This window comes from Danio rerio, chromosome 4 (genome assembly GCF_049306965.1).
Source record: "Danio rerio strain Tuebingen ecotype United States chromosome 4, GRCz12tu, whole genome shotgun sequence".
Classification (NCBI taxonomy): Eukaryota; Metazoa; Chordata; class Actinopteri; order Cypriniformes; family Danionidae; genus Danio; species Danio rerio.
The window spans coordinates 47250749-47266223 of NC_133179.1; the positions used below are offsets into that span (position 1 = coordinate 47250749).

A 15475-nucleotide genomic window follows, 5' to 3' on the forward strand; every position below is an offset into this window, starting at 1 on the left:
AGGAGTCTTTATTTGATGAAGGAAAAAATGGGGGAAAAAAAGAGTCATGAGCTAAATTCTATATATATCTTAATTAAGAGGACATAGGGATGAACTTTGGGGGACTGTAGTCTCTACCTACCAGACATCTCTGAGTGCACTGACAAATGGAAAGGTGTTTGAATAACCCAAACAGCAAAATGGCTGTGGACACTTGTGACATGAACTTTATGCCCAGGATTTACTGAGGACTGAAAAAGCTACATGTGTTCAGAGACATTCAAAAGAGACACTAACAAGAAACTGATGAACGGATCAAAGAGAAAAAACGCTCCACCAGAACTTTACATCAGCTGAGTCAAAGAAAGAAGCCAGCCCAAAGAGAGAGGGGGAAAAACTGTGCCCTGATATGAAGGAATGTCAGGACACCACAGAAGCACCAATCTGTGAGCTGGTTGTCTCAGGTTGCGAGGGGGGATAGTCTGACAGTCCTCCTCAAAGTAGCTCCTATACACTGTAAAAAATGTTACTTAGATCTAACTTATAAAAAGTGAGGCAAATGGCTGCATCGGACGTTTTAGGTTGATTCAACTTCCAGCCTTTTTTAAGTATTTTAAACACTAAAACATTGCTTAAAACAAATGCAATAAAATTAAGTTGAGCCAACTAATATTTCTAAAATTACTCAAATCAGATAAACTTACTTTTTCTGTTAAACTTAACTTACTTATACATTGCTATATGTTGACTGTACTCATTTTAATTAAGTATTATGAACTTAATGATCTAAATAAAATTAACCATGCATATGTCATTTAAAACTAATTTAATTGACTTCTGGCTGTAACCTCAGAAAATAAATCTTCGTTTCTATATTGTAAGCACAATATACACTAGTAAAAACAGATAAACAGACTTTCCTGTCAATAACAATTAAATAAGAATGGGAAGATGGATTAAAGACCATAACATGTATTCAATATCAATCGATGTTCCTTTTAATAGTGACTACAAAATAGGCCATTAATGTGGCTACACGTACACAATACATAAATAAAAACATTAATAATACCAGATCCTATTGAGAAATCATCCAAGGCAACTCAGTGAGGAGATTTGCATATTTTGATGAAGATTTAGGATGCATAATGTCCAGTCCCACAAAGAGTCTCTAATATATCTCAAATGTATACAGTTTTGATGGATACTTGAAGTCGAGGAAATCGGTAGGTCCAAACAGGAGCCATCATGTATTTGACAGGTTTGGCAAACCTCTGACAGTCCTATGATAATCCAAACTGTGTTGGGCTGATGGCAAATTTTTTCCGTGGGCAGCCGCATGCACCTCTGATTCCTCACAACTCTATTGGTAGAGACAAAAAGAAACAGGAGTTCAGGTGGTTGCTACCAAACAACATTAAATAGCTAAATACTAAATAGAAAATAACTACAAGTGAAGTTACACTTGTAACTACATTGTTGTGTAATTACATTATTCCAGGTGTTTTTAGTTATCAAATTTTAAAGAAAACTTTGATTTTACTCAGTGTAACAGTGCATGTCATTGTGGTTTCCTGTCAATCAAAGAATTGTTAAAGTTTAGGCATTACATTTTTTGTTTATTTTGGCAACTTATAAAGCATAAGAATGTTTATTTAATTTATATATTAAAACTGTTTGAAAATGGCTATATGAAAATTATAGAATACAAATTCTATAATTTAATTGTCATCTTCATTTTGCACCAAACTTTGCACGTCATAATACAAATTTTATTAAATAAATAAATAAATACATTGCAATTTTACACATTACATTAAGGTTTACATTAAATTTTTGCAAAAGCTACATTTAATTGACTTTTTCTTCAAATTTAATGTGACTGGCAAATGACAGTTCAGTGATTCAGTGTTATCAGTTAGCTTTATTGAAAGACTGACAGATAATAAGAAACTGCATTAGGATATTTTTATACTGTTTTTACTGTTGCACACATAAAAAAATCTTCAGATATCAAATGTAAGTTAATTCTATGGAGCCCACTATTGTTTGCAATTTTACCAATGTTTTACTTACCTGCAAATAATTATAGCTGTAATTGTATCTAACGTTTTTCTTACCTGGATGTGAAGTTTGAAGATCCACAGGTAACAAAATCACTTTGGTATCTAAAGACCAAGAAAATGCATTTTAGAATGAGGTGCATACAATTTAAATGGTTCTGTAAACATCAGTAGTAAATGTAATTTAAGTTAAAATAAATTGTAAATCTGTAATTTATTCACTATGCAGCATTAAAAAACTTATGGACTAAATCTCTAAAACACAAACTTTAAGTTATACTTTCTCTTACGTTAAACACAAACTACTTAACTGTTGCATACGTTTCTGCATTTAATAGCCATCCTTAATGTGCTGCTATAACTTAGGTGAGCTAACTTTAGCTAAGTTAGCGCTAACAAACTGAACCCCCACACCCCGACCGCCCACCAGTGACCTTGTTAATCGGTTCTGCAACGTTAGTTATACCTACTAAGTGTTTTAAAAATTCATTTCACTATTTTTCTCAATAATATCACTTTTAATCGTTAGCATAAACCAGCGTTGGTTAGCGTTAGCAAACTTAGCTTTACATGTGAGAGCAGTCTAACTGTTAACATACCTGAGGCTACAGTACAATTTACAAAGCTAAAACCTCACCTGCCTAGCGAAGACAGCAGTTTTGCATGACTTTACAATTATCATTCGGCTAAATTTGCAACTTACCGTGTTAATCAGATCCGCTGCTGGGAGCAGTTAATGTCGACCATTGCAGAAGCTGCGTCTGCCTGCTAAATCCCGGGCAATGAAAAAGGAGTCACGCCAAACTATTAAAATCACGTTTTATGAACACCTGCCCACATCGACAGCTGCTCTAATAAATTGTCTGTGTCAACTCACTTTTATAACATTTATTCTACACAATAACCACGTAAAAAAATCTACTCAAATAAATTGCATTAGTTTTATTCAAAATATACAGTTATATAAAAACTGATATATTTTAAGAAAAGAGGAAGCAAATTTTATTTTTTTTGGTATAAAACAAAATTAACTAGATTGCAATTATTTAAAGTAGATAGAACCAACTTTGTGAGTGTAGCACTTTTTACAGTGTAGTCCAAATTAAGTTCAAGCCGTACAGAAGGAAAATTAAGAACAAAAGTGTAGCTACCCATTCTTGTATCAAATCAGACTCCTGTCAATTTGAGAGAAATTATTATCATGCAAATTTTTAAGTAAGAAAAAGTGTTATAAGGTCATTTCATGGTGAAACTTTAAATATTGAATGATATATTATGATGAATGTTAAATAATTTAGGTTTAAGTTTTAATAGGTTTAATCATAAAAAGTCCTAAAACATAGAATGATAAATTACAATGCAGCAGACTAACTAAAGAAAAAGAAAAAAGCTTTTGATAAGGCTATAAATAAATAGGAGAATAAATAAGAATGGAATTAAGTATTTAAGTTAAAATTAAGTAAAAGAAATATCTTAGCATAATCTTATTGTGAATGGCCTAAATCAAGATTGGATATTGAAAACTGGAAAGAGATTCAAATCTAGAAAAATTATTTATAGTTAAAAAGAAGATTGAAATAACAAGTTGAAATAAAATTCATAGGACATAAGGTCAGAAAGTAACAGTTCTAAATTGCTGTAAGAAAAATTGAAAGAGAAAAGTGTTTAAGAAAACAATATAAGGAATTAACAAGGAATAATAGTTAAAACAGAGCAAATAGAAATTTACAATACATACAGTAAGTTTTAGTCAGATGATTAAAAAAAATGCATCAAAATTGTATGAACAACTAATTTGAGGGGAATGCCTCAGGAAATAATTATGAGCCAAAAGAAAATAACTCAAAGACAAAAAGGAATTAATATATAGCTCAGAAAATCGATTAGTAAAAGAAAGAAGTGACAAATTCCTACTAAATGATTGTCATTACAGGACTGAGATGCAGATAAAATCAGCCAGCATAGTCAGGGTTAAAATTAAATCAGATGTAGATCTGCCCAGAAAAAAAACACTAGATGCTGAAATAGGTATAAAACTCTATCAAAAAGTGTAAAAATAGGAGCATTAATAGAAACATTTACTGTAATATACAATCTGTCCTAGACATTTCTATTTAAATTTAAAGGAGTAATAAATTATAAGTAACTAATAATGTTTAATTGAAGTTAATTTGATAATTAAAATAAATGGTTAATCAAGACAGATAAAAGAGGCTTAATGTTGATAATATGATTTAAGAGCAATCAATAGGAGAAGATTTTCCAGCTGAAGTTCATATTGTATGTGGAGATATGTTCTTTTGGAGGGTAAATATATTAAGCGCTTAGTTTCTATTGAGTTTATTTTAGGTAACTACCAGAGGAGGGTAGAAACTTGTTTGTTCTTGTGTAGGCTGATGACTAGCAAATACTGTATACACCAGAATGCATAAGGGTTAAAATTAGGGAGAAGATCTTAGGATGGACACTGTCACAATATGTGGGTGATTGAATTATCTGCAACTTCACAAAGATCTAGTTCAATTAAAAGACTTGAGTGGAGCCCATTGCTCCAAACAGTGAGATATGATGACTGTTTTTGGTGATTGACTGGATAGAGAATTATTCTGTAAACAAGCACAGTTGAGAAACTATGATGAGTAGATGATTGGAGATGGTACTAGAAGCAAATTATGAAGCAGGAACAGTTATTCATTTGTGACGAAAGAAGTACTTCCAAGGATTTGAAACACCAGCAGAAATAAGTTCATAAAAGGTTTGCATTCATAAAGTAATTAAAATCAAAGTTAATAAGTAATCAATGAATAAAAACATCTAAAGGAGTATGAAAAATTGTGAATAAAGCAAAAGAGAGAGTAATTGTATTATGCTCAATTACCAGAAATGGCTGAAAGAGATGAAGATGATCCATCAAGGCCAAAGCTTGATGAAAATAATAAACTTAATGCGATTAATTTGCTAACAAGTGCATTGGTGAATGATGGCATGGAAACTGACAGAAACAGGCATCTAACACCGCATTGCATGAACTACTATTGGGTCGACCCTTGCAAGAAACCACATGAAACTTTGCATAAAACCTTGCATATAATCTCACCTATAACCTTGCACATAACCTCTTGGAATGGTTTGCAAAGATGTCTAATGCAGTAGGGACTTTTATGAAGAAACAATTAATTGCCATGTGCAAAGCGATATCTGTGCAGGAAACCAGAAAGGAGCCATGTGAGAGAGCAGTGATACAAGGTCCAATTGGTCCAGCTGATCGAGTCTATCTGAGGATGCTCTGGAGAGCTCAGGAGAAAAGGACCATATCTGGATGAGGGCAAATCCAACAGCTGCCAAAGTGGATGCCATTAATGGGGTACCAATGCCTCAAAGGAGCGAAAGGAAACAACTCCAGCAAGGGAAAGCTGACCGGAAACAGAGGAGCCTGAATATTCTAAAGCTCTAAACTACGAAGTTCAACTTGTGGAAGGAGAAGTTTATCAGAACAAAGTAAAGAGTGATTCTGATAATATGCCTGAATACCACATACAGCAGTGCCACAAGTCAAGGGATGATGAATGCACAACTGCAGATTTCAAAACTCAGACTCTTAACCACACATCTCCATTAAGATCTATTAAAGTCAAGTGAAGATGCTGGTAGCTTAGAAGAAGAGAAACAAGGATGACCAAAGATCAAGATCAACATTTGATGCTTTTTATGTTTGCATATTGAATTTGTTTGCATATTGCTTTTATGGTACCTATATATAATATCACTTCAGTATATTCTAGATGAGTGTGAAAACCAGCAGCTAGGACTGAACCAACTGAATACTTATGCTTAAAACATTGTTGTCTTTGATGTGTTAAGAGAAAAAAACAGAGTACAGTCTTTTACTTCCTTCAAATCAAAAGAGAGGGGAGATGTTTGGCTGGACTTCTGTCAAAGTACAGTGGCATAATCTAGTCAATTGATAACAGCTATGTGGCTTATATCAGTCACTAGATAGAGGTAATTAAGAGAACTGGATTATGAAATTGCACTTTGGGTTAAAAGACAATAATATTAAGACTAAAGTCTTAAGAGGAGGGATTGAAGAAGATTTCTATTCTCTCAGTGTGTAGTATTTTCTAAGTGTAAAGCAGTTAATTTTCTCTTCTCAAAATGTATGTAGTGTTTGCAGCAAACATGCCAGCATATGTTAAAAATACTGTGTAATATGAGTATGCCTGCACAGAAGCAACACTAGGAGAAGGCTATTACTGAATGGCTGATTGTGTAGAATAACTGAATATGAAAAGCACTGATTATATATGTTAAATACTTGTATGAAGCTATATGTGGCAGAAGTTAGAATGAGTAACATATTATCAAGTTATTATCCTATCATAACAATGTATGTAAACCCTTAGTTCCTTTGCATAAGTTGTATCTATACTTTGCTGACATAGACCTGTAACATCTCTGTTGACATGAGCTGGTGGGCTGAGAGCCAAGAATAGCAGGACCCCTTAGACTAGAAAACCTATTCAAAAGTGGTCAAGAGTTAAAAAGAGACACAAAGGGGTGTGTCATAATTACCTGTATAAAGATTATGGAGAACACAGATACTTTAGAAGGTGTCCAGGAGAGACTTCAGAATGCTCTGGGGTCTGCTCTGCTCTTTCTCGGCTTTATTATGGAGAATAAAGTCTATTTTCTGATATTCAAAACCTCCGGTCTGATAATTTCTAATTGATGAGAAGTCGAATTCACGACATGACCCCGTTCAACCCGGGGATGCTGCGGCCACAACGCAAAGTTCTAACCACTATACGATCACGGCAAGCTACGAGACAGCCGTTGTGACCCTTGTGTGGTATGTTCCTCCCTGTGATAAGCCCCTTTCTCTTCAGTGAGAACACTCTGTTGTTTTTCGCCTCCTACCAGCACAACGCTTTTCCCAAGAAACAATGGAAATGCAAACAATTGACGACTGCTGCAATTTTAAAAAGGCGCAGGACGTAGTCGGCAAGATTCGAACCTGCGCGGGGAGACCCCAATGGATTTCTAGTCCGTCGCCTTAACCACTCGGCCACGACTACAAGACTCACTGTTTTGCAATTTCTTTATGCTTAGTACACATATTGTGCATCCAGATGAAACTTTCATCAAGCGATAGCTCAACTGCAAAAGCTGTGGCTCCACAAAGTGAGCGTCATACGCCCGAACAGGGACTTGAACCCTGGACCCTCAGATTAAAAGTCTGATGCTCTACCGACTGAGCTATCCGGGCTCCACAACAGTCATTCACAAGTAGGCAAGGTTTGGGTTGTGGTCGGCGCAGACCTTTACAGTACACTAAAGTTTACCGTGAGATGGGGTTTTAAGCTTATGGTTGGTGTGGATGTTGCTAAAACACGACAGGTTACTTTGAGGTTGGGTTTATGGTTTTTGTAGGTGTAGACATCAGTACAACACAATAGTTTGGACTTCATGTCATGTAGGAGACATTAAATAGATCAATGATAACTGCAGAATGTCTTTCTGCTGTTGTGGCAATGAATGGACACTCAACAATTGAAAAGATTCCTTCCATGCCTTAGAAGCGTGACTTGATCAGTACTTATCTACACAGCATGCTGGCATCAAAGATCCTATTTCTCTTATATCATATCCCTAGTCTTCCACACTTTAGAAAACGTAAACATTCAGGACGTGCCATTAGCACAGCCTGCACTAAAAGAAGGCTGGAGATAACGGATGGCAACACAGAGTGCGCCACCAATGTCACCTTGAAAAACCTCCCGTGACCCAGATTCGAACCAGGGTTGCTGCGGCCACAACGCAGAGTACTAATCACTATACGATCACGGCGAGCTATGAAACAGCCGTTGTGGCCTATGTGTGGTATGTTCCTCCCTGTGATAAGCCCCATTCTCTTCAGTGAGAACACTCTGTTGTTTTTCTCCTCCTACCAGCACAACGCTTTTCCCAAGAAACAATGGAAATGCAAACAATTGACGACTGCTGCAATTTTAAAAAGGGGGAGGACGTAGTCGGCAGGATTCGAACCTGCGCGGGGAGACCCCAATGGATTTCTAGTCCTTCGCCTTAGCCACTCGGCCACGACTACAAGACTGACTGTACTGCCATTTCTTTATGCCTAGTACACATATTGTGCATCCAGATGAAACTTTGATCAAGCGATAGCTCAACAGCAAAAGCTGTGGCTCCACAAAATGAGCGTCACACGCCCGAACAGGGGCTTGAACCCTGGACCCTCAGATTAAAAGTCTGATGCTCTACCGACCGAGCTATCCAGGCTCCACAACAGTCATTCACAAGTAGGCAAGGTTTGGGTTGTGGTCGGCGCAGACCTTTACAGTACACTAAAGTTTACCGTGAGATGGGGTTTTAAGCTTATGGTTGGTGTGGATGTTGCTAAAACACGACAGGTTACTTTGAGGTTGGGTTGTTGTAGGTGTAGACATCAGTACAACACAATAGTTTGGACTTCATGTCATGTAGGAGACATTAAATAGATCAATGATAACTGCAGAATGTCTTACTGCTGTTGTGGAAATGAATGGACACTCAACAATTGAAAAGATTCCTTCCATGCCTTAGAAGCGTGACTTGATCAGTGCTTATCTACACAGCATGCTGGCATCAAAGATCCTATTTCTCTTATATCATATTCCTAGTCTTCCACACTTTAGGAAACGTAAACATTCAGGACGTGCCATTAGCACAGCCTGCACTAAAAGACCCCAATGGATTTCTAGTCCATCGCCTTAACCACTTGGCCACGACTACAAGACTGATTGTACTGACATTTCTTTATGCCTAGTACACATATTGTGCATCCAGATGAAACTTTGATCAAGCGATAGCTCAACAGCAAAAGCTCAAGCAAAAGCTGTTGAGCTCCACAAAATGAGCATCACACGCCCGAACAGGGACTTAAACCCTGGACCCTCAGATTAAAAGTCTGATGCTCTACCGACTGAGCTATCCAGGCTCCACAACAATAATTCACAAGTAGGCAAGGTTTGGGTTGTGGTCGGCGCAGATCTTTACAGTAGACTAAAGTTTACCATGAGATGGGGTTTTAAGCTTATGGTTGGTGTGGATGTTGCTAAAACACGACAGGTTGCTTTAAGGTTGACAAATTTACGACGAGATTACGAATGGCAACACAGAGTGCGACACCAATGTCACCTTGTAAAACCTGCCGTGACGCAGATTCGAACCGGGGTTGCTGCGGCCACAACGCAGAGTACTAACCACTATACGATCACGGCGAGATACGAACAGCCGTTGTGACCTATGTGTGGTATGTTCCTCCCTGTTATAAGCCCCTTTCTCTTCAGTGAGAAGACTCTGTTGTTTTTCTCCTCCTACCAGCACAACGCTTTTCCCAAGAAACAATAGAAATGCAAACAATTGACAACTGCTGAAATTTTAAAAAGGAGGAGGACGTCGTCGGCAGGATTCGAACCTGCGCAGGGAGACCCCAATGGATTTCTAGTCCATCGCCTTAACCACTCGGCCACGACTACAAGACTGCCTGTACTGACATTTCTTTATGCCTAGTACACATATTGTGCATCCAGATGAAACTTTCATCAAGCGATAGCTCAACGGCAAAAGCTGTGGCTCCACAAAATGAGCCTCACACACCCGAACAGGGACTTGAACCATGGACCCTCAGATTAAAAGTCTGATGCTCTACCGACTGAGCTATCCTGGCTCCTCAACACTAATTTACAAGTAGGCAAGGTTTGGGTTGTGGTCGGCGCAGACCTTTACAGTACACTAAAGTTTACCGTGAGATAGGGTTTTAAGCTTATGGTTGGTGTGGATGTTGCTAAAACACGACAGGTTACTTTGAGGTTGGGTTTATGGTTGTTGTAAGTGTAGACATCAGTACAACACAATAGTTTGGACTCCATGTCATGTAGGAGACATTAAAGAGATCAATGATAACTGCAGAAGGTCTTTCTGCTGTTGTGGCAATGAATGGACACTCAACAATGGAAAAGATTCCTTCCATGCATTAGAAGCATGACTTGATCAGTAGTTATCTACACAGCATGCTGCCATCAAAGATCCTATTTCTCTTATATCGAATCCCGAGTCTTCCACACTTTAGGAAACGTAAACATTCAGGATGTGCCATTAGCACAGCCTGCACTAAAAGGAGGCTGGAGATTATGGATGGCAACACAGAGTGCAACACCAATGTCACCTTGAAAAACATGCCATGACACGTATTTGAACCAGGGTTGCTGTGGCCACAATGCAGAACACTAAGCACTTTACGATCACAGCGAGCTACAGGATTGCCGCTGTGGCTCTTGTGTGGTATGTTCCTTCATATGATATGCCCCTTTCTCTTCAGTGAGAACACACTGTTGTTTTTCTCCTCCTACCAGCACAACGCTTTTCCCAAGAAACAATGGAAATGCAAACATTGATGGCTGCTGCAATTTTAAAACGGAACAGGATGTGGGCATAGTTAGCAGGACTTGAACCTGCGGGAGAATACCCCAACCGATTTCTAGTCGATCGCCTTAACCACGCAGCCATGACTACAAGACTGCCTGTTCTCCCATGTCCTCATGCCTAGTACACGTGTTGTGCATTCAGATGAAACTTTCAGCAAGCGATAGCTCAACGGCAAAAGCTGTGGCTCCACAAAGAGTCTCTCATGCCCGAACACAGACTTGTACCCTGGACCCTCTACCGACTCCGCTAAAGCTGGGGAACAATAGTCTGTTTTGGAAGGGGAAGAAAAAAGCACAAGAAAAATAAGAAAATTTGAGAAAGAAAGAAGCGAAATTAAGGTTATATTTTGTATTTTTTGGCCACCAGAAACTACTCAATGCATATATAACAGTACTGGTTCAAGAAATATGTCCATAAATAACACTTTGGGTAGATCACAAGGTTCAATCCCCGACTGGAGCAGGTATCTAACCAGGTTTAGTAATGGGTCGATCATGAACATTTCGTTCATTTTAAACGAATCTTCAATATGATTTGGGAACTATAAGTCCTCTTAGGGAGTGATTTGTTAATTTGCGCGTGCGTACATTTGTGCAGGTGGTATCGTTATTTCAAGTCTTCATCATATTTCGTGTCGTTCATCGCGGAAAGGCAGAAACCAATCATATGCGTTTAGAGCCGAAAAAGATTTGATCCGTTCACCTCTCGAGTCCTCTATCGGGTCTGAGTCACTCGTTTATTACGGGCCAATCATACGCGTTTAGAGCAGGAAAAATATTTGATCCGTTCATCTCTCGAGTCCTCTATCGGGTCTGAGTCATTCGTTCCTCACGGGCCAATCATACGCGTTTAGAGCTGCAAAAAGAATTGATCCGTTCATCTCTTGAGTCCTCTATCGGGTCTGAGTCACTCGTTCATCATGGGCCAATCATACGCATTTAGAGCCGAAAAAAGAATTGATCCGTTCACCTCATAGGTCAGGTCTGAATTTGGAGAAAAGCTCAGCCACTGCACTTGACACCGGTCAAGTTAAATACAGCTCAGGTTAAATACTCTCTCTCCTCTCTAGAAAGATCCAATGATTGCTACCAGGTGGACACCGTTACCTGCAGGAAGAGAGAGAGGAAAAACACAATGCTCATTGTCCACCAAAAGATATGTCTCAGGACGCAAGCCCTGGGATAACCGCTATCACCCTCCTGGAGCATATACAGGCAAGAAATCCATTAATTAGTTGTTATGAAAGTTATTCATTAAGCTTTTAATGTAGTACACAAAATGGTAATCTAAATGTTTATTTTATCATTAGTTTTATTTAATATATGTTTTTTTATTGTTTTATTTTTTTAAGGTGAATTGCTGGGAATGGAGCACCTTTACAGCCAGACCGGCAAAACCCTGACTCCGGTGCTCCAGAACCCAGAGGAGGAAGACAGGCTGGTGGAAGAAGTACATGACGAGGATCTACAACATGACGGGTTTGAGGAGGAGATCATGGAGGACATCACAGCTCCAGTGCTGTATGAGGATGACCCCTGCCGTGATCTCAGAAACAGCCCCTTATCTTCGCCTCTGCCTCAGTCCCCAGCATTACTGGCTGAGCCATCCACATCAGCTGGTGGAGAAGGACAGCTTCCTAGCCCAGCCCCCTCAGTGCCGTCACAGCCATCCAAGTCTGGAGACAGTCTCTCTGTTGAGGCTCAGGTAAGATATATTAAGAACTTAATTTTATTTAGTCTTTTTTTATTCCACATATACTAAATTTATTCTGTATTTACCAGGGAGTAAATCATTGGACCTGATGGCATTGCTTGGTGGGACAAGGTGCAGGATCTGGCTGCTTATTTGGTAGGTCTTCGTGAGGCTCCTTACCTCACTGACCTGCAGGTGACAGAGGCCATCCAGCTGTGGACAGCTCTCCTGGATGTTGATAAACAGCGCATCAACTACCAGCCTCGACATCAGCCTCAGCTGACACATGGGCGCTTTAAGGCACCGAATCGCTCCGGAGTCACTCCAGGTGTGGAGAGCGTCAAGCGCTGTCTGATTGGACATCCTGAGGGTCCAGCACAGTGGCCTAGCACCAGCCGCTTGGTTGAGGCCATTTGTACAAAGCTGTGTGCCGTACACAAGTCCACTTCCAAGAAGGCTGGTGTTCGCACGCACAGGTGGTCTAAAATACTGACCGATTACCACCACATCCCGGATCTGGTGCTTGGCAGTCGCAGGCTGATGGATGAAACAGTGATCCAGCTTTTTGAGCTAAATCAGAAGACGCTCATTCAGTGGTAAGCAAAGCACATTATTTTCTTTAAATTACCTGAATACTTCCAAATTAATATATATGAATGATACATATCATTTATTATCAGTTTCAACGGAGGCAAAAGGATCAGGAAATGAGTGTACTCCCTCAGGGACTGACTCCACTTGATCCAATTGCTGTGGCAGATACACAGCTTGCCGAGGGGAAAATTGGACGAGGCACCGACAACATCAGGCCCCAAACACCAGTTTGTCTTTCCTCCAAATAAGGACAGGCACCTCTTCTTCGACCTGGTCGAAAGTCTGCTTCTGCAACCACCACAGTTTGCTCCTTCCTGCCGGATGCCACCACGGTGTGCTCCTTTCCACCGGCCCCCATGACGGTATGCCCCATCGCGCCAACCCCCACCACAGTCTGCCACATTGCACCAGCCCCTACCATGGTGTGCCCCGTCACACCGACCTTCACCACAGTGGGCCCCATCTCGCCAGCCTCCACCACAGTGTGCCCCATCATACCAGCCTCCACCACAGTGCGCCCTATTGCGCCGGCCCCCACCACAGTGCGCCTCATTGTATCTGCCCCCACCACGGTGTGCTCCTTTCCACCGACCCCCAGCACGGTGTGCCCCATTGCACCACCCCCCACGGCACCAGGTGTTGTGCAGCCCATTTTAGGACCTGGATCATTGTTTGGCACACTTGTTTTTAACCCAGACATGAATGTGTCAATGGTGATTCCATCATTTGCTGCACCAACATCCAGTGCAGTCCCAGCTTCACCTGCACCTGCTGTTCCTCCACCTGCACCTGCTCCACCTGCACCTGCTGTTCCTTTACCTGCTCCACCTGCACCTGCTGTTCCTCCACCTGCACCTGCTCCACCTGCACCTAAACCCAGAGGAACAGGCGCAGACGGGAACAGGAGAAGGAAAGTGGAGTCCACAAAAGAATGTGCGTGCGGTTACTTTTAATGTTTGCAGCAAATGTGGGCAACCAAAGACTAAGGAGTTTGGCCATAGCCGATTTGGTAATGCCACATTTTGCCTGCAAATTTCAAATGGCAAATCCTTAGAGAACTGGTTGGCAGAACAGCGCCAGCAAAATAAAGGACAAACTCCAGCTTCAGAATAAAGGACAAATTGCTGTATATATTTTTGTAAATGTTACATGGGTACTCTCTCTCTCTCTCTCATTTTATTTAATTATTGTGTGTTAATATTTAGCATTTTGAAGTGGCACTTATAGGCCCACTCTAATTTTGTCTTGTGTGTACTTATTTAATATTTGTGTGTATTTTATGTAAAAATATATTTATATTTCTTAAAAAAATAACATTTTATACATTGCTTAAATACTATATTTTATATATTACGTGCCCCCACTCTTGCGTTTTATTATTTATTTATATTATTGTTTAATATATTGTGTATATAAAAATAAATATATATATATATATATATATATATATATATATAGAGTGTTGTTTTTATATAATGTGTATAATAAATAAATATATTTATAAATAGTATTGTTTTAATATATTATATGTGCATAATAAATAAATATATATTGTATTGTTTTTATTTATTGTATATTATATAGTTTATATATTAAGATATGTTTTTATTTTGTTTTTTACATTTTTTAAATTGTTTTGCGATTTTAATATTTGTATTCATTTTAATAAACCATTTTGCATATTACTTGTTTTTGTGTGCATTCATTTAAAGTTATTACATAAAGAAATATAACATATATTAATATATATATATATATATATATATATATATATATATATATATATATATATATATAGTATAGTATATAGTTATATATTAATACATAAATATATATAATATACTTATATATACATAAACATGCAATACATATGTTTAATTGAAACATTTTCATTCATTTTTAATTAACGTAATATGCTTTTTAAGAACAATATCCACATAATAATAGTAATATCAATATAATTGCCTGTGTTACGTCAATAAAATTTCAATAAGAGCGCAGCTGATTGGCTCCGCTGAAACCGACACTGATTGGATATTGTGTTACACAGATTGTGTGTTCGAATCCAGCACGCAAAAAATGACATTTAGAGTGACATGCAATATGCAACCAAAATACCACATTATGCACAGTCACAAAGCCGCGAACACTACTGCAAGCGAAATTTGTCGCATTTTTCCGTTTTTTTGCGGCTTGTTCGCTTGCGAGTGAGCGAGTTGATTGGACCCCTTCCTATGCTAAGCGAGCGCTCTACCATTTGAGCTAATTCCCCTTGGAAAAATTCAAATTGGTAGTTTTTGGTGTGGTCAAAAAAAAAAAAAAAAAAAAGATCACATCTGCTCTGTGGTGGCCTCTTTGCCCTGCCTGCCGTTTAGTCATCAAATTGCCTGGAATAGCGCACTTTTCTTTTGAAGGCCCTACCTATTTCTGCTCCAGTAAACGTGTTAGGAGCCCTGCATGCCGAATGACTCAGAATGACTCAGTTACTCAGAAATCAATGCACATTGGCACCACCTTGGATTGACATTCTGCTACTTTCCTGCAAGGCTGTTTTTTTTTTTATTCATCCCCTCTGCTCTCTTAGGCCTCAGATGCATTTAAGGGCTCTGCTCGGTCTTACACACGTCTATGCTGCAGAAAAACTATGAAACGGCAGCTGAAAT

At 38.9% G+C, this 15475-nt stretch overlaps 3 protein-coding genes and 6 non-coding genes across 9 annotated transcripts in view; 1 reads left to right on the top strand and 8 right to left on the bottom strand.

Moving 5' to 3' along the window:
• The window catches only part of LOC108183924 (uncharacterized), a 667181-nt gene that overhangs the window by 325911 nt on the left and 325795 nt on the right, over positions 1-15475 (bottom strand). The gene's annotated exons all lie outside the window — the stretch shown is intronic.
• The window catches only part of LOC110439424 (uncharacterized), a 326082-nt gene that overhangs the window by 135897 nt on the left and 174710 nt on the right, over positions 1-15475 (top strand). The gene's annotated exons all lie outside the window — the stretch shown is intronic.
• Positions 1-15475, bottom strand: part of LOC110439432 (uncharacterized) — a 215198-nt gene that overhangs the window by 58554 nt on the left and 141169 nt on the right. The window lies entirely within an intron of this gene.
• Positions 7036-7117, bottom strand: trnal-uag (transfer RNA leucine (anticodon UAG)). The gene has a single exon. It is a non-coding gene; the product is annotated as a tRNA-Ser (tRNA).
• trnak-uuu (transfer RNA lysine (anticodon UUU)) lies at positions 7236-7308 on the bottom strand. The gene has a single exon. It is a non-coding gene; the product is annotated as a tRNA-Lys (tRNA).
• On the bottom strand, positions 8067-8148 carry trnas-aga (transfer RNA serine (anticodon AGA)). The gene has a single exon. It is a non-coding gene; the product is annotated as a tRNA-Ser (tRNA).
• Positions 8267-8339, bottom strand: trnak-uuu (transfer RNA lysine (anticodon UUU)). Its single transcript has one exon. It is a non-coding gene; the product is annotated as a tRNA-Lys (tRNA).
• On the bottom strand, positions 8964-9036 carry trnak-uuu (transfer RNA lysine (anticodon UUU)). The gene has a single exon. It is a non-coding gene; the product is annotated as a tRNA-Lys (tRNA).
• trnas-aga (transfer RNA serine (anticodon AGA)) lies at positions 9496-9577 on the bottom strand. The gene has a single exon. It is a non-coding gene; the product is annotated as a tRNA-Ser (tRNA).